General features: G+C 36.3%; 1 pseudogene; it reads right to left on the reverse strand.

The window, feature by feature from the left end:
* Positions 1-239: 239 nt before the first annotated feature.
* On the reverse strand, positions 240-742 carry LOC142441112 (PDZ domain-containing protein 11 pseudogene; annotated as a pseudogene).
* Between the last annotated feature and the right edge of the window lie 17,841 nt (positions 743-18,583).

Consider the following 18,583-nt stretch of genomic DNA (forward strand, 5'->3'; position numbering starts at 1 on the left):
GGAAGGCTTCCAGGATTATTTGTTCTACTCATTTCTACACTCTCATTGAACTGTTGGGTTTAAGTGCCTAGCACATGGTATTCAATAAATGCCAGGGTTTATTTTTTATCAGGGTTCCACATGCACTAGGTTATTTTTAAAAACACCAATCTTTGAGAATGAAGCTTACCTAGAAAACTAAGTCACTACATTGGGTAGTGCTGTTGGCTTTCCCTAACCTCAGACTCCACTCTGCTAGAAAGGGCTGAGAGTTGAGTTTCCTTGGGGCCTAGTCAGCTTGTCCAGGTAGATTCTACATGGAAGGTTGTGAGTTGCAACTCTAGTGCACAGTCCTCTCTTGGCGATGACAATTGTACGGAAAGAAGCGTACACGCATGCTTATCTCACAGGCTGTTTTCAGGATCTCAACAGCCTTGCTGTGTTCAATGTCTTGGAAATCCACATCATTCACAGCTAAGACTTGGTCTCCTTCCTGAAGTCCTGCTCATGTGCATCAGAGTCAGGAATCACCTTGGAGATGAAGATGCCCAGCTGGGATGCCTTTCCTCCTTGGATGTCAAATCCCAGCTGGGCTCCAGGAGGCTTCTTTAATGTGATAATTCCAGGCAAGAACTGGGTCAGCTCATTGTTGTAGTCTGGGTGGTATACCCTTTCATGAATGAGGAGGGATGGACGCTGGTGGATTCTCATAGGCAGGCAGGAAAACCACCGGGTAGTCAACATAAGGAATCCGGCTGTCCATTTCCGGCAACGCCCTTTTAGTTCAGGATCTGCGTTTCCCCGTGCACTGGTCCTTGGGCGCCATTTCCGTCTGGGGCGTTTTGGCTTCTCCTTGCAGACCGCCTTCGTCCCCTTCGGATTGTCGGCTTCCCAGCCTAACCCTTGCAGCCCCGTCAGAAAGAGTGAGTCGCCTCCAGATACAAAATTAATAGCATAATACTAGAAAGATTTTAGGAATAAATATATAGGTTTTATAGGAAGAAAACTTTAAAACCTTTTGAAAGGGCTATGTGAACTCCTGAAAATATAAAATATGTGCAATTATTTAATGGACATAGCAATAATATAATGTCATCATTCTCCTCTCCCTAAATTTATTTTTTAAATTACTCAATTATACACAAATTCTCAATAGTATTATTTAACTCAAAATTGTACCCAAATTAAGACTGCATACTTTACAACTGCTTCTCAAACATAGCTTAAGAAGAGAACATGCTATTTTTCATATAAAAGTAAGGAAGGCATACTGTATCACAAATATATGATTGCATAAAAATCAAATTCTGTACACCTTTTCAAGTAGTTGATTAGGAAACAACTCATATAATAATCATGAGGTATGATTTTTTCCTCAAATAAGCACTATATGAAGAGGAGAAAATAAGCTAGATGGTTTTTTCTCTTATAGGGTAAGCCAACAAAATCAAACAAAAATATTAAAGATAGAATATATTTACTAAAAATCGAAATATGAAAAATTAATAACCAAAAATTAAAAACTGGTGAATATTATCTCAAAGTACAGCTTACCTTTCCAAACTTAGGTTTAAAGACAGAAAACATAAATCAAATATTTTAGGTAAAATTAATTTTAAAAATAAATGTATGTCAATCAGTACCATATATACTATTAAACATTAAAGTAAAACTGGTACAGATATATACAAAATATATCATTATTATTTTTTATGAATGACTATAAAGATTTAGAAAAATATCACCATTTAAGGATAAAAAGTAGGCAATAACGTATGTAAAATAGCAATTTATAAGGGAAACATCTTGTAATTTCACATGAATAAATTATAATCACATCATCCATTAGTACTCAAAGAAATAAAAATTGAAACAATTTTGAGCAAACATTCTCAGTTGTTAATCTCAGGAAGACTTAAACACTAAAATGTGCAAAAAATAAAAATTTTAATATACTTTCCAACTGTGTGAGAAAATAGTCATCATCATGAACAGATAATAAGGTATAATTCATTAAATATAATTATAATATTTTAGAGGTAAGTTTTACAATACACACCAAAAGTTTCAGAATTTTGCAAACCCAGCAGCTAAATTCTGACTTTATTTTACAATTAGATTAGAAATGTATGAAAGTACAAAACAGATACAATGAAAAATACAATACCATGTGTTTTTTACCCAACTAACTGTGCCTTCTAAATTTGTCAACTATTTCTTCCCCTAAAAATTAATTTTGAAAACCCTTTGCCAACAAATTTTTAAATGTCCATAAAAATTAGCATCGCTGATTTTATAAACTAGTCCTGAGGAAAGGGAAGAAAATTTAAAAGGTGTGTATTAATCGGCTTAAAATGCGGTGCATTAACTGTGGCTCTCAAGTCATATTGGCAAAACATCGTGAATATAATGTGAAGTAAACTGCAAGAAGAGTGAGCAAATGAATCTTACATACAATCAGAATGTCCCTTGGAAGTGACAAGGCAAGTCTTCAGCTTGCTTCCTTTGGACATGTCAGTAGAGGTATTAAAAAAAAATAAAAGTCTTAGAAAACAACATAATAGTTGGTAAAGTAAAATGAGGAAAACTCTATAAAATGGATTTAATAGCTGAAGCAATGGTCTGAAGTATTCTACTGATCCTGAAGATAGCAGGAATGGGCAATGTTTGGTTTTGTTATGCATGATGTTACAATGAGTATGTGACTTGATGGCAAACATATATCTACATACATAATTAAACCATGTTTCATATGTAACACCAGCTAGTTCTTCAGGAGACATGCATTTCTAAAATGTTAATCAGTGCTTTGCGTTTAATATTACAAATAGATAAATGTAATTTACCTATTATTTGTCTGTGTTTTCTAAATGAACTTCAGTGCATTTAGCAATAGAAAAATAATATTATTTTTAAATTTGTGAATTTAGAGGAGGACTTGAAGCTCAGGAGATTTAATAATCTTGAATTGGGGAGATTACATTTGCTTCTGAATTTAGTAAAATTTAAAGTGATTTAGCTTCAGAACTTTTAAAATGATGAGCAAAGTTTCATATGGAATAGGTGATCATTAATTTATTTTTGCTTTCTACTTTAGAGTAATGCATAACAAAATGAAGTAAGAGCGTTCATTCAGAATGTAGGCTTTGGAAAATTGTAGAGCATGGAAATTGTTGAAAGTATAATAATGACAAAGGACATAGAAAGCGGGGAAACTTGTGCAGAGAGTTCATTGAGTATTGTGAGGAAACGGATGAAAGAATTAATAATCACATGGGGTTTGGTTGGGATTGCAGAGATATAGAGCGAAGACAAGGAAGGAGTCAGAGGTGGCTCAAATTTTTAAAAAGAGAGTAATAGAAAAGGGAGTATTGATATCTAGTCCATTTTGGTCATTAACCTGGCATTAAAACATACCAATAAGTACTGGCATCATTCTGTATATGTTATTCATATTCCTATGGCCACAGCTAGAAAGTAGGAGAAATGGAAGTGTTTTTTCTTACTATCATATATTATATATAATATATATAATCTACGCATTTTGTTATTCAAAGATAAAAATAATCTCAAGTTCTTTAGACTTATTTCAGTCTGGATATTCTATTTTTCTTTCTAAATGTTTCATGCAAGCTACTTGGAAATATTATGTTGCAGAGATCGAAGTTCAAGGTCATTACTGACGTCTCCGATGCTTAAAAGCCATCAAGTTCTTTACTGCATCTTTGCAAATAGATCATCTGGCCTGTTTTTGTCATCTTCTTCCCACATGATAAATGCAGAGTACAGCACTAACATCCTGAGGCAAGGTCTAGTGCTGGTACAGCGGTTCAGGGTTAAGCTGAAAGCAGTTCAAAGCCATGAGCCCCTCCGCGGGAGAAAGACAGCGCTTTCTACCCCCATAAACACTTACAGTCTCTTAAGCCACAGGGCAATTTCTACCCTGTTATATGGGGTTATTTTGATAGAAAACAATGGCAGTGAGTATGTTAATAGAGTTTAGACAATAAAGAAAATGCTCTTTTAATTACCTGAACAATAAACATTTCTTACACATGTAGGTAAAAATATTCGTGTTCTCTTCATTTTATATGAACATGCACTACCTGAAAAACCATTCTTGCCAGTCTTACTGAATTTTCAGTGTAGTTAATCTTTTCTTACTCCAAAAGTCCTTAACATGTCATGTATATGTCTTTTAAGTCCTTGCAGAACATATTTGATCTACACTTTGTTATGTTTCTGGAAAAATGAGGCACCAGAGTCCCCAACTGAATCCTGGTGTAGTGCTTCACAGGCACTAAGAGTTCAGTGATGAATTGTGAAAAAAGGTTGATAGCATGAGAAAAAAATTAAAGACAAAATTAAAAAATAACTATTAAGAAGTCCTGTTTTCTACTGGTAATAATCAAAAGTTGCGATATGAACTTTCAACACTTTAGAATACACTCCTAGAGCTCTGTTGATTGTGTTGGTCATAAAGAAACAGCAGCAAAAAAATATTCCAAATGGCTCAAGTCCCTGTTCTTTTGAAAATTGTTCCATTTCAGTCTCTTCTGATGAGGATAGTGCTGTTACTGAAGCAATAAATATCAGGGCAAAGTTTAAGAGAACTGATAAAGTGAGAAAGAAATGATAACTTCTAAACTGAATTGTAAAAATTGAGAAAAAGGTGATGTTCAGTGGACTAAATGAGTTATTTAAAACTAAGTTATAAGCGGTAAAGAAAAGGGGGAAAGAGAAGGGAGACAGGAAGGCAGGGGAACAAAGAGAGTGAATTATCTAGTGCAAGTACAGGATCTTTATGCACATACAATGTATATGGGAAATTTAAGTATAAATAAAATTATTAGCATAATTATTAGATGTGTACAAACATTTTCCTTAACTAGAAGTTTCCATGTGGTTATAGAGGGTGTTTTATGAAACATTCTGTAGCAATATTGGCTATACTTTAAAGGGCATATGAGGTGTGCATCTGTCCAAACAGTTCTTAAGAAACTCCTCTTGCTTCTTGTATATTTCAAACCCCTATCGAGCATTTCACTTGACAACTAAACCTTTATTTACAATGGCCATATCTATCATCAGATGTTTACTTTTCGAAAATTACAGTACAAGAATATTATTATCCATCAAGAATGTTTACCGTGCAAAAGAGTATTATCCAAAATATACAAAACTCACTAGCATCTATTGATCCTTACTATGTTTTATCTGATCATTGTTTAATTAATCTTCATAATAGTGCTTTGTGATATACTCTATTATTCGTTTCCAAGAAAAATAAGAAAATCTGGACCTCATTTTATAGACTTTATTTTGCGTATTCTATGCACCAATTTTTTAGTATACGAGTATATTGCTAGAACAAAAAGAAAAGACCCTTCAAGTAGCTAGCATGATATATATTATTGTATTAAAGAAAATTCAGTATTTATAGTAATAAAATATTATCATGAGTAGGGAAAACAATCATACAAAGATTATGTTAGGGTAACACTCTAAATTCCTCTAGATGGTAATGCTATATCAAAAGTATTATTTTTATCTTATAAATGTTGGTTACACATGAGATTTGGAAAATAATGTGTGGAAATGTATTTATAATTTTTCCCCTTGACAAAAAATGGCATCATCATTAAGGCCTCCTACAAGAAATTGGTCACATAAGTTCTAATATAACAGAATAATGCCCACCCCAATGGCATTGATTTGATCCAACGTACATGGTTTCAACATTTTATATGCTTATGGAAATAGATCGCCTGATCTTTCTCATGGAGGAACTGATAAATCCAAACCATAGACCTTGCTTGAGAATGCTTACTCTCCAGGTCATAAGAATGATAACAATATAAAAGGACACTTAAGCTCTTTGGATATTGGCATGGAATAGCCTACAAGGTCTAATGGTAAAAATTAAACAGAAAAACAGATATGAATACTTCATAACATCCTTTGTCTATCAGTGTCTTGCACAGTGATGGTGTGACTGCTGCTAGAAGCCATGGACTGGAATTTCAAATACCAGTAGTCACTGAGGGGAGACGTGTTTCAAGGTAGCTTCCAGGTGGAGGTAGATGAGGGATATGGAATAAGCAGTCTATTTCTTAGGGGTTGGCCACGGAAAATCGGTTGGCTCCTCTTCGACTTAGACTCTAACTCTTGAGGTGAGTCGAAAGCCTTGGAAGGTATTCAAATTACAACTTGGCAAGTGCTGTCTCTTCAATGCGCAGTCAGTCTTCATGGTATGGATGGAGCAAAATGTTCAGTACCTTCACTGGTGGAGGGTGCTCTACTTAAAATGAGAAGAAACCATTTTAGACTTCCATTAAAAATCCAAACAGAGAATTATGAAGTCTAGGAAAGTGAACATCAATGGTGCCTCATTAATCATCAGAAATCACATCATGTGAAGATTGTTTGGAAGTGCAGGGTGTTTTGGGAGAGGACAATATCCATACACTGAAAAGGAACACAGGTTAATAAAACCGTCACTGAAACTTACACAGCTACTAAAGCCAATGGTAAAGAAATTGAATAATTCCACCTACTTTTGCAGTCTGAAATTAAGCAAAATGCAATCAAGATTGATGTACAATTACTGGCAATTGGAATGTGCAAGTTGTATGAAAAGAGAAAACATCAATAGTTGAAAAACGGCTTGGGTGAGAGAAACAAACTGGAGAAAATTTTGTAAGATTGATAACTTCTTCATTTAAAGAACACCTCTCTAGCAACATAAATGGTGACTATATACACGATGCTTACCAGATGGAACACCCAGAAATGAAACTAATATTATGTAAAGAGATCATTGAGATACTTAAAATCATCAGCTAAAACAAGGAATGGGGCAGTGGTTCTCAACCCTCCTAATGCCTCAACCCTTTAATACAATTCCTCATGTGGTGGTGACCCCCAACCAAAATATTTTAGTTACTGCTTCATACCTGTAATTTTGCTACTGTTATGAATCATAATGTAAATATCTATATATATAAATAATTTTATTGTTGGGGGACACCACAACATGAGGAACTATATTAAAGAGTCAAGGCATTAGGAAGGTTGAGATCCACTTTCCTACAGGGACGGCTCTTTCCTAACAACATCTCCAAAAATATGTAAGACAAAGTATCACCATGCTTGCCTTTAAGGAGCATTCTGGCCTCAGTTCTACCAATACAGATTGGTTTGTCCTTTGGGCAGTCCATGGTACTTTCGATATTCTTATAGCACAAACATTCAAATGCATCTGTTATTTGATATTCCACATTGAATGTCCAACTTTCATATTCGTTTGAGACAATTGAAAATACCATGGGTTAGGCACACTGTAGTCCTCAGAGTGACATGGGCACTTTTCAATGCTTTACAGTATTGAACTATAGAGGTCTTGTGTGGAAGATTTACATAATACAATATGTCTTTTAACCTTGACTGCTGTTTTCAGAAGCATTGATATTGGATATAAGCAAGACACAAGCCTTATAAATGTTTCTTCATGAATTATAATATTGCCTTTTGGTCTTGTGATGATTTTTGTCTTCTTCACATTGAGTTGTAATCCATATTGGAAGTTGTAATCCTTGATCTTCATAAAAAAGTACTTCAATCCATCTAATTATCTGCATTCAAGTTTGTGTCTTCTGCATATCACAGGTTGTCAATAAGCCTTTTTTCCAATCCTGAAGCCCCATTATTATTCATATAATCCAGCTTCTCTGGTAACTTACTCAGCATAGAGCATGAATAAGTATGGGAGGAGGATACTATTCTGATGAACATCTATCCTAATTAGCACATCTTTCCTGATTATCCACCATGCATTATGCCCTTGTTCTATTCACACAACTGTCTCTTGACCCTTGTACAAGGCCTCTATGAGCACAATGAAGTGTTCTGAATATCACATTCTTCTCAATGTTATCAGTAATCTGTTATGATCCACACGATCCAATGCCTTTGCGTTGTCAACAAAACACAAGTAAACATCTTTCTGATATTCTCTGCTCTGAGCAAAGATCCATCTGGCATCAACTATGTTATTTGTTGTTTTGTGTCCTTTTATGAAACTGGCCTGAACCTCTGGCAGCTCTCTGTCAAGGTACTGATGCAAATGTTGTTGCCTGATCAATTGTATTTGCATGTAGTATAAATGATGTTGCTCTTTAATATGAGCATTCTGTTGGGTCACCTTTCTTCAGAATGGGTACAAACATAGATCTCTTCTGATCAGTTGGCTAAGTAGTTGTCTTCCAAATTTCCAAGCATAGATGAGTAAGTGCTTCCAGTGTTTCAACAACTTGTTGAAACATTTTAATTGGTATTTCATCAATTCCTGTAACCTTGTTTATGGCTAGTTCATTTTTGAACAGTGACTGTATATTTTTTCTATTATATTTCAATGTTTCTTGCATTGCTCGATATTTTGCCCACAAACTATCTCAGTTTTGCAACTTGCGGCATAATTATTCTCTTCGGTTATCTCAGTTTCAGATAGGCTGGACATTCTCTTCCTTTTTGGTTTTCTAACTCTCTGTGATTGCATATTGTGTTATAATATTTGACATTGCCTTCTTCAGTGTCCTTTTTAATTTTTCCACTTGTCTGTTAGTTTGTTATACTGTGGTGGTTTGTGTGTTGCAGTAATGCTTGAGTTATGTCACTGACATTTCAAATGCCAGCAAGTCACCTAAAGTAGATAGGTTTCAGCAGAGCTTCCACACTAAGAAAAGAGCAGTAAAAAGTTAGTTTCACGACACTTCATTTTGCTCAGCCTGAACTTGTACACCAACCAAGATCTGTTCAAACAGATCAAAGGGATACTGCATAATTTAAAATCAGTGAAAGTGTGCATCAGAGTTGTATACTTGAATCACATTTCTGCAATCTGTATATTGAGAGATTATCTGAACAGCTGGACTATATGAAAGAGCAGTGCCAAGTTTGGAGGAAGGATCATTAGCAACCAGTGTTATGCAGACGAAAGCCTTGGTAGCCGAAAATGAGGATGATTAAAGACACCCACTGATGAACATCTAAAGCCACAGTCTTCAATATAGATTACAACACAGGTTAAAGAAAATAAACATGCTTACAACTGGACCAACAGAAGACATCATGATGATCAAGAGAGAAAAGATCAAAGGATTTCATTTTACTTTTATCCCCCACCAAAGCTCATGGAAGCAGCAATCAAGAAACAGAATGCATTGCTTTAAGCAATTCTGCTGCAAATGACCTCTTTAAAATGTTGAAAAGCAAAGAGTCTGCTTTGAGAACTAAGGTGTATCTTAAGCAAGCCATGTTGCTTTCAGCTGCCTCATGTGGATGTGAAACTGGGATCATTAATAAGAAAAATGGTGCATTTGAATTATAGTATTGGCAAAAATTATTAATAATTAAAGTGCCATGGTCTGCCATGAAAAATAAACAAATCTGTCTTGGAGAAAAGATGGCCAGCATGCTTCTTAGAAGCAAGGATAGAGAGAACTCATCTCACATAAATGGACATGCTATCAGGAAGGACCAGTCCCTGAATAAGACATCATGCTTGTGAAAGTAGAGAATTAGCAGAGAAGTGGAAGGCAGTAAATGAGATGAATTGAAACAGTGGTGACAAAAAATTGGCTCAATACTCAGCAAAAGGTCCAGGATGGCCAAAAGGGCCCCCAAGCAGTGCCCTTTTGGAATTGTATGATGTCTGGATTGGCTCCTAGTAAAATGGTTTAAAAAATAAAGAAAACACATTTCAAAAGGCAGCTGAAGAAGACAAAGAAAAGACAATTATAATCAAATGGGCAAATAAGTAGAGTTATAAAACCAAAAATGAAGAACACACTCAGCATATCTGAAACTGGAAAAAAACAAAAGAAAAATTTGAAACCTCAAGTTTCAAACTTCAAGAATTCTATGAGCAAAATATTGACTGAGTCTGGAAGTAACCAAAAAAGGGAGAAAGAAACAGTCACTGTGTCAAAAGAACTAGTCAACGTTCAACCATTGCAAGAGGCAGCATATGAGCAAAAACCAGTGGTACCAAAGGAAGAAACCTAAGCAGCAATGAAAATATTAGCCACAAGTAAAGCTCCCATAATTGAATAAATACCAAATGAAATGTTTCACCAAGCTGATCAATCACTGGAAAAACTCATCCCTCTATACCAAGAAATTTAGGAGACAGCTACTTGGTCTATGTATTTTTCTGTATTTGTCCCCATTTCAAGGAAAGGTGACTCAATATAATATGCAACTATAGAACCACATCCCATAGAAGTAAAATTCTGGTGAAGATCATCCAACAAGGGTTTTTCAGTGCATTGGCAGAGAGCCTGCAGAGGTTCAGGCTGGATTCAGAAAAGGACGTGGAACAATGGATATCATCGCTGATATCAGATGGATCTTCATTGAAAATGGAGAATATAGGAAAACAATGTTTACTTGTTTCTTATGCAAAGGCACTCAACTCTGTGAATCATAACATACTATGTAGAGACTTGAGGTGAATGGGCATGCCAGAACTTTCCATTCTGCTCATGTGGAACTTGTATGTGGATCAAGAGTCAGTGGTGTCTGCAGAATAAGAGTACACACCATAGTTAAAATCAAGAAAGGTGTGTTAGGATTGTATCCTCTTAACATACTCATTCAAATATTCAGTTGAGCAAATAATCTGAAGAGCTGTATCATTTGAAGGAAAAATGGAATATCAGCATTGGAGGAAGATTTAACCATCTTCACTGTGCAGATGACACATTTTTGCTTGCTCAAAGTGAGATGGACTTGAAGCACTTGCTGATGAAGGTCAGGATTGCAGTCTTCAACTCAGTATAATGAAAACCAAACTCCGCACTACTGGACCACTCAGCAGCATGACAAGAAGAGAAGAAAAGATTGAAGATATCAAGGATTTTGTTTTGCTTGGATGCATAAGCAATGCTCATGAAAGCGCCAGTCAAACAATCAAATACTGCATTGCCTTGGAAAAACTTCTGCAGCGAACCTCTTTAACGTGTTGTAAAGCAAAGAAGTTACTTTAGGAAATGAGTCCTCAACCCGGCCATGGTATTTTCAATTACCTCATATCCCTATGGCAGTGGAACATTGAATAAGGAAATAGTGTAAGAAGCATTGATGCACTTGAACTTTGGTACTGGTGAAGAATATTTACAATACTGTGGACTGCCAACTGGACAAACACGTCTGTTTTGGAAGAAGTACAGCCAGAGTGCTATTAGAGGAAAGGAGGGCAAGACTTCATCTCACATGCTCAACACATGTTATCAGGAGAAACGAATCCCTCGAGGAGGCAGCACGCGTGGCAGAGCAGAGCGGCAGGGAACCGGTGGAAGGCCGTTAGTAAGAAGGACTGACACGGTCACTGCAACAGAGGGCTGCATGTAAGAAATATTGTGAGGAGGGCAGGGAACCACGCATTACTTAGTTATCTTGTACAGAGCGTTGCTCTCATTGGGCTTTCACTCCGTGGTACCTAACACCAACATAGTGCCATCTTGACGCCTGTTACTGAAACCTACCAGTGTGTACTGAACAAGCCGGGAGGCGTGGAGTTCACATTCTCTAAGATATCACCCAATTTCCTCTTTCTCCTCATTTTGTAGTATTGCCTTGTAATATTGGATTATCAGAAGAAGGAAAATATTATTTAAAGCACTTTCCTTATATCTTGGTGGTTAATAGGATAAAACACTAAACATAATATTAAATACATATTATTTTCCTAGAGTGTTGTCTGTCCTTACTCCTAGGAAACCTCATCGGAAAGGTTGGAGCCTAGCTGGTGTTTTAAATTTTCAAGTAGGAAAGTTTTGCCTGTGGGTATTCTCCCACCTTTACTTTTTTATCCTGAAAATCTTTAAGAGTCTTCAAAGAATTCCCTTCTGAACAATAGGTCAAACATTTACAGGTGGCTGATTTTGTTTTCTGGGTTTTGAGTCTGCATGTTATGAACTTGGATAGAGTTCATTAAAGCTTTCTTTCTGCCTTTCATTATAAAAAGCCCAAGTGACAGTACTTGAAAAACCGCCTCTGGCTAAATATTATTGAAATCCAAAGGCCAGTAAGTGAAGAATCATTTTCTGGTCAAATCTATATTAATCTAACTTGTTATATTGTCTTAACAACATTCTCAAGGGTGTTTTTCTGCTACTGAAAAGATTCATTCCAACCTACCAAACATACTCTATCTACTTAAATTTGTGTACTGATTTAGGTCAATTTCATAATTGTTCTAGAGAAAAGAAATTCATCTGTAGTCCATGTTGGCCAGTCTGTGGTTTTTCAGACGGAGAAGTAGTCTGTTGAACTCTGAATACTCATTGACTTGGGAAGCAACGACCTTCCATTCAGCATTCACATAGTGTCAGAGTGACAGTAATTAGATATGGTCAAAATCTCACAATATGAAAGCAAATAAGTATGACTAGAAAAATTCGAGGAAATAATTGATATGTGACTTCAAAGCTGTCTATTGTACTTTCATATAATCAAAAATATAATAACATCCAAGGAGACATTGAATTTCCTGTCCTTTATTATGAATAATACACAAAGATCATTTCGTTGTTGCCCTAATCTCTCCTCAGTGGATAAAGAGTGAACCATTTGGTATCACTACCATCACCTTCTTTCCCAAATCAAAAACACCAACCCACTATCATTGAGTGGATTCTGCTTCCTCACAACTCTTTAGGACAAAGTGTAACTTCTCCATTGGGTTTACGAGGTTATAAATCTTTATGAAAGCTATTAAATTATTCTTTCACATATAATAAATAATGCAAAGGAAAGAAATGAGGGGGTAAAGGCTGAAGAGAGAATTTCAACGTGTTGCATAATTAAACAGTGTAGAGTATAAAAATGGAATGTGAACATGCCTGACGTTGAAACACACTCCTTGTACTGGAGCTGGAAGTAAGGAACAGTCAAGAGAAGATGGAAGCAATGCACAATGTAATTACTCAAAAAAGAAGAGAAGAAGAAAACACAGAAGAAAAACTGGTGGCTATTTAACCATTTCACGAGATGGCATATAGTAAAGGATTGACGGTATTGAAACAAGACATTCAAGTTGCACTGAAGGTATTAGAAAAAAATAAGGGTGAAATGTTTCAAAAATTTGATGAAACACCAGAAATGCTCATTTGTCTATGCCATGATATTTGGAAAAGAGCTGCCTGGCCTATTGAAAGACATCCAGATCGTGCCCATTTCGAAGAAAGCTGGCCCAACAGAGTGAGAAATTAAACAATTGAACAGCTTCATTAATATTTCACGCAAGAAATATTTTTCTGAAGATAATTCAACAATGATTAGAACAGTACAACAACATTAAGCTGAGGGAAATGCAGGCCAAATTCAAGAGGATGGGACTGGAGAAATATCATTGCTTGCAATGCGTGTATGTTGGCTGAAATCAGTAAATATTAGAAATAGGTATACTTGTGATTTATTGACTATGCAAAGGCATTCACCTCTATGGATCATAACATACTATGTATAAAAAAGAGCATTTACAGAACACTTAATGGTGTTCATGCACACCCTTTCCATCGATTCAGAGGCAGCAGACATGGGAACAGAATAAGCGAATGCTGGGTGATTTAAAATCAAGAACTGTATGCAGCAGGATCATATCACTCACCGTACTTATTCAATCTGTATACGGGCACACAATCTGAGAAGCTGGACTGTATGAATTAGAACACAATATCAGAGGTAGAGGAAAGCTTATTAACAAGTTTGAATAAACAGATGACACAATCTTGTTTGTTGTTAGGGCAGAAACCTTGAAGCACTTGCTGAATTAAAATCAATGACTTCAGTTTTCCATATGGATTACAACTCAACGTAAAGAAAACAAAACCCATCACAACTGGCCCGATAGACAGCATCATGGTAAATAAAGAATATTGACGATATCAAAGATTTAAGTTTGCTTTGGATCCACAATCAGTCATCATGAAGCAGATTTAAAAAGTTAAATGATATATTGCAGTGGGTAAATCTCCTGGATAAGAATTCTTCAAAGTGTGGAAGAGCCTGGTTTCCTTTTGAGGATTAAAGTGCACCTGTTGTAAGCTATTGTAGTTTTAATCACTTCATATGCATGTGAAAATTGAACGGAAGATTTGAAGCATTTTAATGATGGTGTTGGTAAAGAGGTTCAAAGCACCAGACTGCTAGAAGAACAAATACATCGATGTTAGAAGAACTAGAATGCTCCTTAGAAGTGAGGAGGCAGTACTTTTCTTGTATTGTAGACCAATCACTGCAAAAATACATCATTCTTTGTAAAACAGAAGTTCAGACCAAAAGGAAGAGCCTCAACAAGATGGATTGACATAATGGCTAAAACAATGGGTTCAAAAATAGGAACAATTGCTGAGATGACTCTAGACTAGCAAGTGTTTTGGTCCCAAGGGTCACCATGAGTCAAAATGACCTGGATGGCAGGTAGCAGCAATGACATCAATTTAACCCCTGTGGGACCCTCTTAAAGCTGGGGATACAGCTGTAGCACCTCATAGGCTGTTAGGGCGCTTCACCAACAGTTCAAATCCACCAGATGATATGCTAGAGAAAGATGTGCTGCCCCCACCAATAGTGTGGGATAGAGTTGCTATGTATTGGAATCAATTCAATGTCATTGAGTTTCAAGAGGTTGTATTTAACTATCTATCTATATATCATCTAAAGATTCATTATGTATTTGATTATTTGTTTGTTGATAGTGGTGGTGGTAGGACTATTTATCCCAATTAGCCATATGATTGTAATTTAAAGCCTGGCTGGAATCTTAGATTAAGGGATAAATATACATCCATTCACGCATCCATCCATCAGTTCATTCATCTACTGAATAAAGTGATGCGGAATGTATTTTGTTTTAAAGCAATATAATAGGTATTCATAATAAGACTGTACACCAGTTGGTGAAGACGTATATAGTCACAAAGCGAAATGTTGTTTGGGTGTCATGGTATTTATGCAACATGCAGTCTGCTGTGAGATGCAAGGGCATCACTTTCTAGAGGTGGGCAAAATTTTTGTAAACTATAACTTGGAGTATGGATAATTGGTAGTTAAGAGAAGAGTGGTATCTAGGAAGGGAGAATAACATAAACAAAGGGAGATATATCACTCAAGGAAGCACTAATTTAGGTAAAGGTCAGGTTAAGTAACAGATTAAATAAGACGTAAGAGGAAGAATTGAGTCTACTGAACACACCTATATGGAAAAGCAATGGTGATAGAATAGTTTGAATAATCTAAATGGACAAGGGAAAATTGTTTTAATAGTTTTAAATATCAGAACTATAGACCCGGAAGCAGCGTGGAGAACTGCCAGGAAAGGTGAGGAGCTAAAAGCCTAGAAATCAATTTGGAGATCCTCCCTACACTTCAGTTGAGAGATGATATGACTACATGGGGATTGGAACAGAAAGGCAAGTGCCTATAAAATTTTAAGTAAATAGAATTAATAGTATATGTATACTTCCTCTAAATGTTCAAGTTGGTAAACTCAGAGAATATGGAAGGAACAGTACTTCCAGAGGAAAATATATTGAGTTGAATAATGATCATGTTACATTCTGTAGACATTGATTTCAGACTCCCAACCCACGGAGGAAACTCTTTCATTACACCTAGCAGGTGACGACCACCAAGGATGTCTGCTTATGCTACTTTTCTGTCCCTTGGGTTTTCTGTTTCCTAATGAACTCCGTGCTCCATGCATCCTCCACATTGATTCTGCCCTGAAGTTCCTTTGTCGAGAGGCCGTATCCTGAACGCATTTATCCATCAAGTACGCCAAACGGCATTTAGATTTGAACATGACCTAAAAGAGCAACGGAAGTGATTTCTCCAAAGGAGCCATGCATTTTAGGATTTGGCAAAGAGATGTACATCATAATGAAATTGGTTATTTTAGAAAGGTAACGCTCCAGGAACTGGAATAGATTAAGACAGGAAGTTTGAAGTCAGAAGTCTACTGAGGTAATGCATGCATGCAGGAAGTGGCTCTGGAAGAAACAGGGTGGGAATGAAAGGAAGAAGCAGCGATACACAAAAACGCACTGGAAACAAGGAAAATCTCCCATGATTTATTAAATCCCAGCCTTTGAAAAGGTGAGAATTAAATTACAGAAAGCCATTCAAAAGAGATAGTGTCTGGGGTCTTAAAGGCTTGAAGGTGAACAAGCGGCCATCTTGCTCAGAAACAAATAAGCCCACATGGAAGAAGCACACCGGCCAGTGCGATCACGAGGTGCCCAAGGGACCAGATATAAGGCATCATGCAAAAAAAAAAAAAGGATATAAGTGTGTGTATGTATGTGTATTTATGTGTATATGTATATATGTATGTGTATATATATATTATATTAAATGAAGGGGGAAGTGCAGAGTGGAGACCCAAGGCCCAAGTGTCAGCCAATGGAGATCCCCTCATAGAGGGGCTTAGGAGAGGAGATGGGTTAATTAGGGTGTGAGGTAGTATCGATGAAGAACACAGCTTTCCCCCAGATCCTGGATGCTTCCTCCCCCCAACTACCATGATCCGAATTCTACCTTGCAGGGCTGGATAGGACAGAGGCTGTACACTGGTACATATGAGGGTTGGAGATACAGGGAATCCAGGGTGGATGATACCTCCAGGACCAAGGGCGTGAGGGATGATGCTGGGAGAGTGGAGGGTGAGTGGGTTGGAAAGGGGGAACTGATTACAAGGAGCCACATGTGACCTCTTCCCTGGGAGAGGGACAGCAGAGAAGGGGGGAAGGGAGACCCCGAATAGGGCAAGATATGACAAAATAACGAGGTATAAATTACCAAGGGCATATGAGGGAGGGGGGAAAAGGGAGGGAGGGGGGGGAAAAAAAGAGGACCTGATGCAAGGGGCTTAAGTGAAGAGCAAATGCCTTGAGAATGATTGGGACAGGGAATGTATGGGTGTGCTTTATACAATTGATGTATGTATATGTATGGATTGTGGTAAGAGTTGTTGGAGTCCCTAATAAAATGTAAAAGAAGAAAAAAAAAAAAAAGAGTTCTACTTATGAAGGAACCATGTAGTATGTAAAATTTAAAAGATAGATATTCATTTGCCTGTCCTAAAATTTGGATAAATAAAATAATCTTCCCTTTGTTTTTTAATTTAAGAATATGTTTTTATGATAAAATATTTGGAAAGACACATTTCTGGTGTGTTTAATTTGATTCAAAGGTACAAATGATCAGCTCCATCAGGTATCATGCTCTCTTTATATTGATCACAAAATATACCACAGTCGTGTCTACTGCTCCGTCCGGAATCATGTTGTCCCCTGTGTATCCTCTTTGTCTTCTGTTGCCAGAAAAGAACAGATTTAAAGGAACACACGTTGGAAGCCCACAACACAGCATTTCACTCATTTCATGACACTCTAATAAGAACAATGACAGGCAGGGTTGCCGTTCTCATTGGTTCTCCTGAGGAGCCTCTGTGCAAAACATCTTACAACCATCTCTTGGAGGAAAATAGAAGGACTTACATTTCACTCAAAGCAGGTCTCAAAGGTTAAAATATTTATTCTTCCATTACCTTGTGTTCCTTAATTAAAAAAAATTTCTCCAAGAAGTATATATAGAAATTTAATTACTGAAAATTAGAGAGCATAATCACATTCGTTTAAGAAATTATTTCATGGAAGCCCTTTTGAAACGTAATAGTTCTTGTTGTACTGGCATTCAAGCTAAATATATGTTTCCTAATCTTATAAGAGTCTAACATGGAGACAAGAAAGTACTGTCTGAAAGGCATCTGTGCCCTGTTCTGTACTTACATCCCTGAGATATAGCTCCAGAGTGCATGTGAGAACAAAATTGCTTTGAGTCTAGTAAAAGATTCAAGCATTAATGAATTTAACATTAGTTTATTTACTAGATGAGTCTTAAAATTTGCATCCCGGTGTAATAGTGTTTTTCTTGTTTTCATAAATGCGTTGGTCTAAGTTGAGGAAAACCATCTCTAAGCTTTTAAACAACTATTTTAAAATATTTTTACTACATTTTAACTACTTAAACATGCACCTCTGGAAACTGCTGTTTAGCCCATTCTTGCTTGTTTGGTTGAGGCAACATAGATGACTTCATAGCTGGCTTAAATTGATCAATACTGTTTATGAAATGTAAAATAGTATCATAAATATGTAATAGGTATTGTTTTCTTTTGTTGTGTAATGTTCCATTTTATTACTGTAGCCTAAGTGCTAGATACACATCAAAACTGATGGACATTTCAGATATTTTTCAATTTTGCTTTATTATTAGTAATAATCTCTGGTATCTATCCTGATAACTATGCAGATAGTTTGGGGAATATTCTAGAATAAAACACACTTAAACTTTAAATTACGTATGTACAACCTTCATATATTAAGTCAAACTATATTTTAAAAATCATGATTTCACTTTATTACTTCTATGAGCACTGACATGAACTTTATTTACTTCCTGTCCTCATCAATTTTGGTAACTGGGGGTACATTTAATTTTTCACTTTTAGGTCAGTATTCCTACCAGTGGTCTATCA

Source organism: Tenrec ecaudatus, chromosome 2, assembly GCF_050624435.1.
Source record: "Tenrec ecaudatus isolate mTenEca1 chromosome 2, mTenEca1.hap1, whole genome shotgun sequence".
Lineage (NCBI taxonomy): Eukaryota > Metazoa > Chordata > Mammalia > Afrosoricida > Tenrecidae > Tenrec > Tenrec ecaudatus.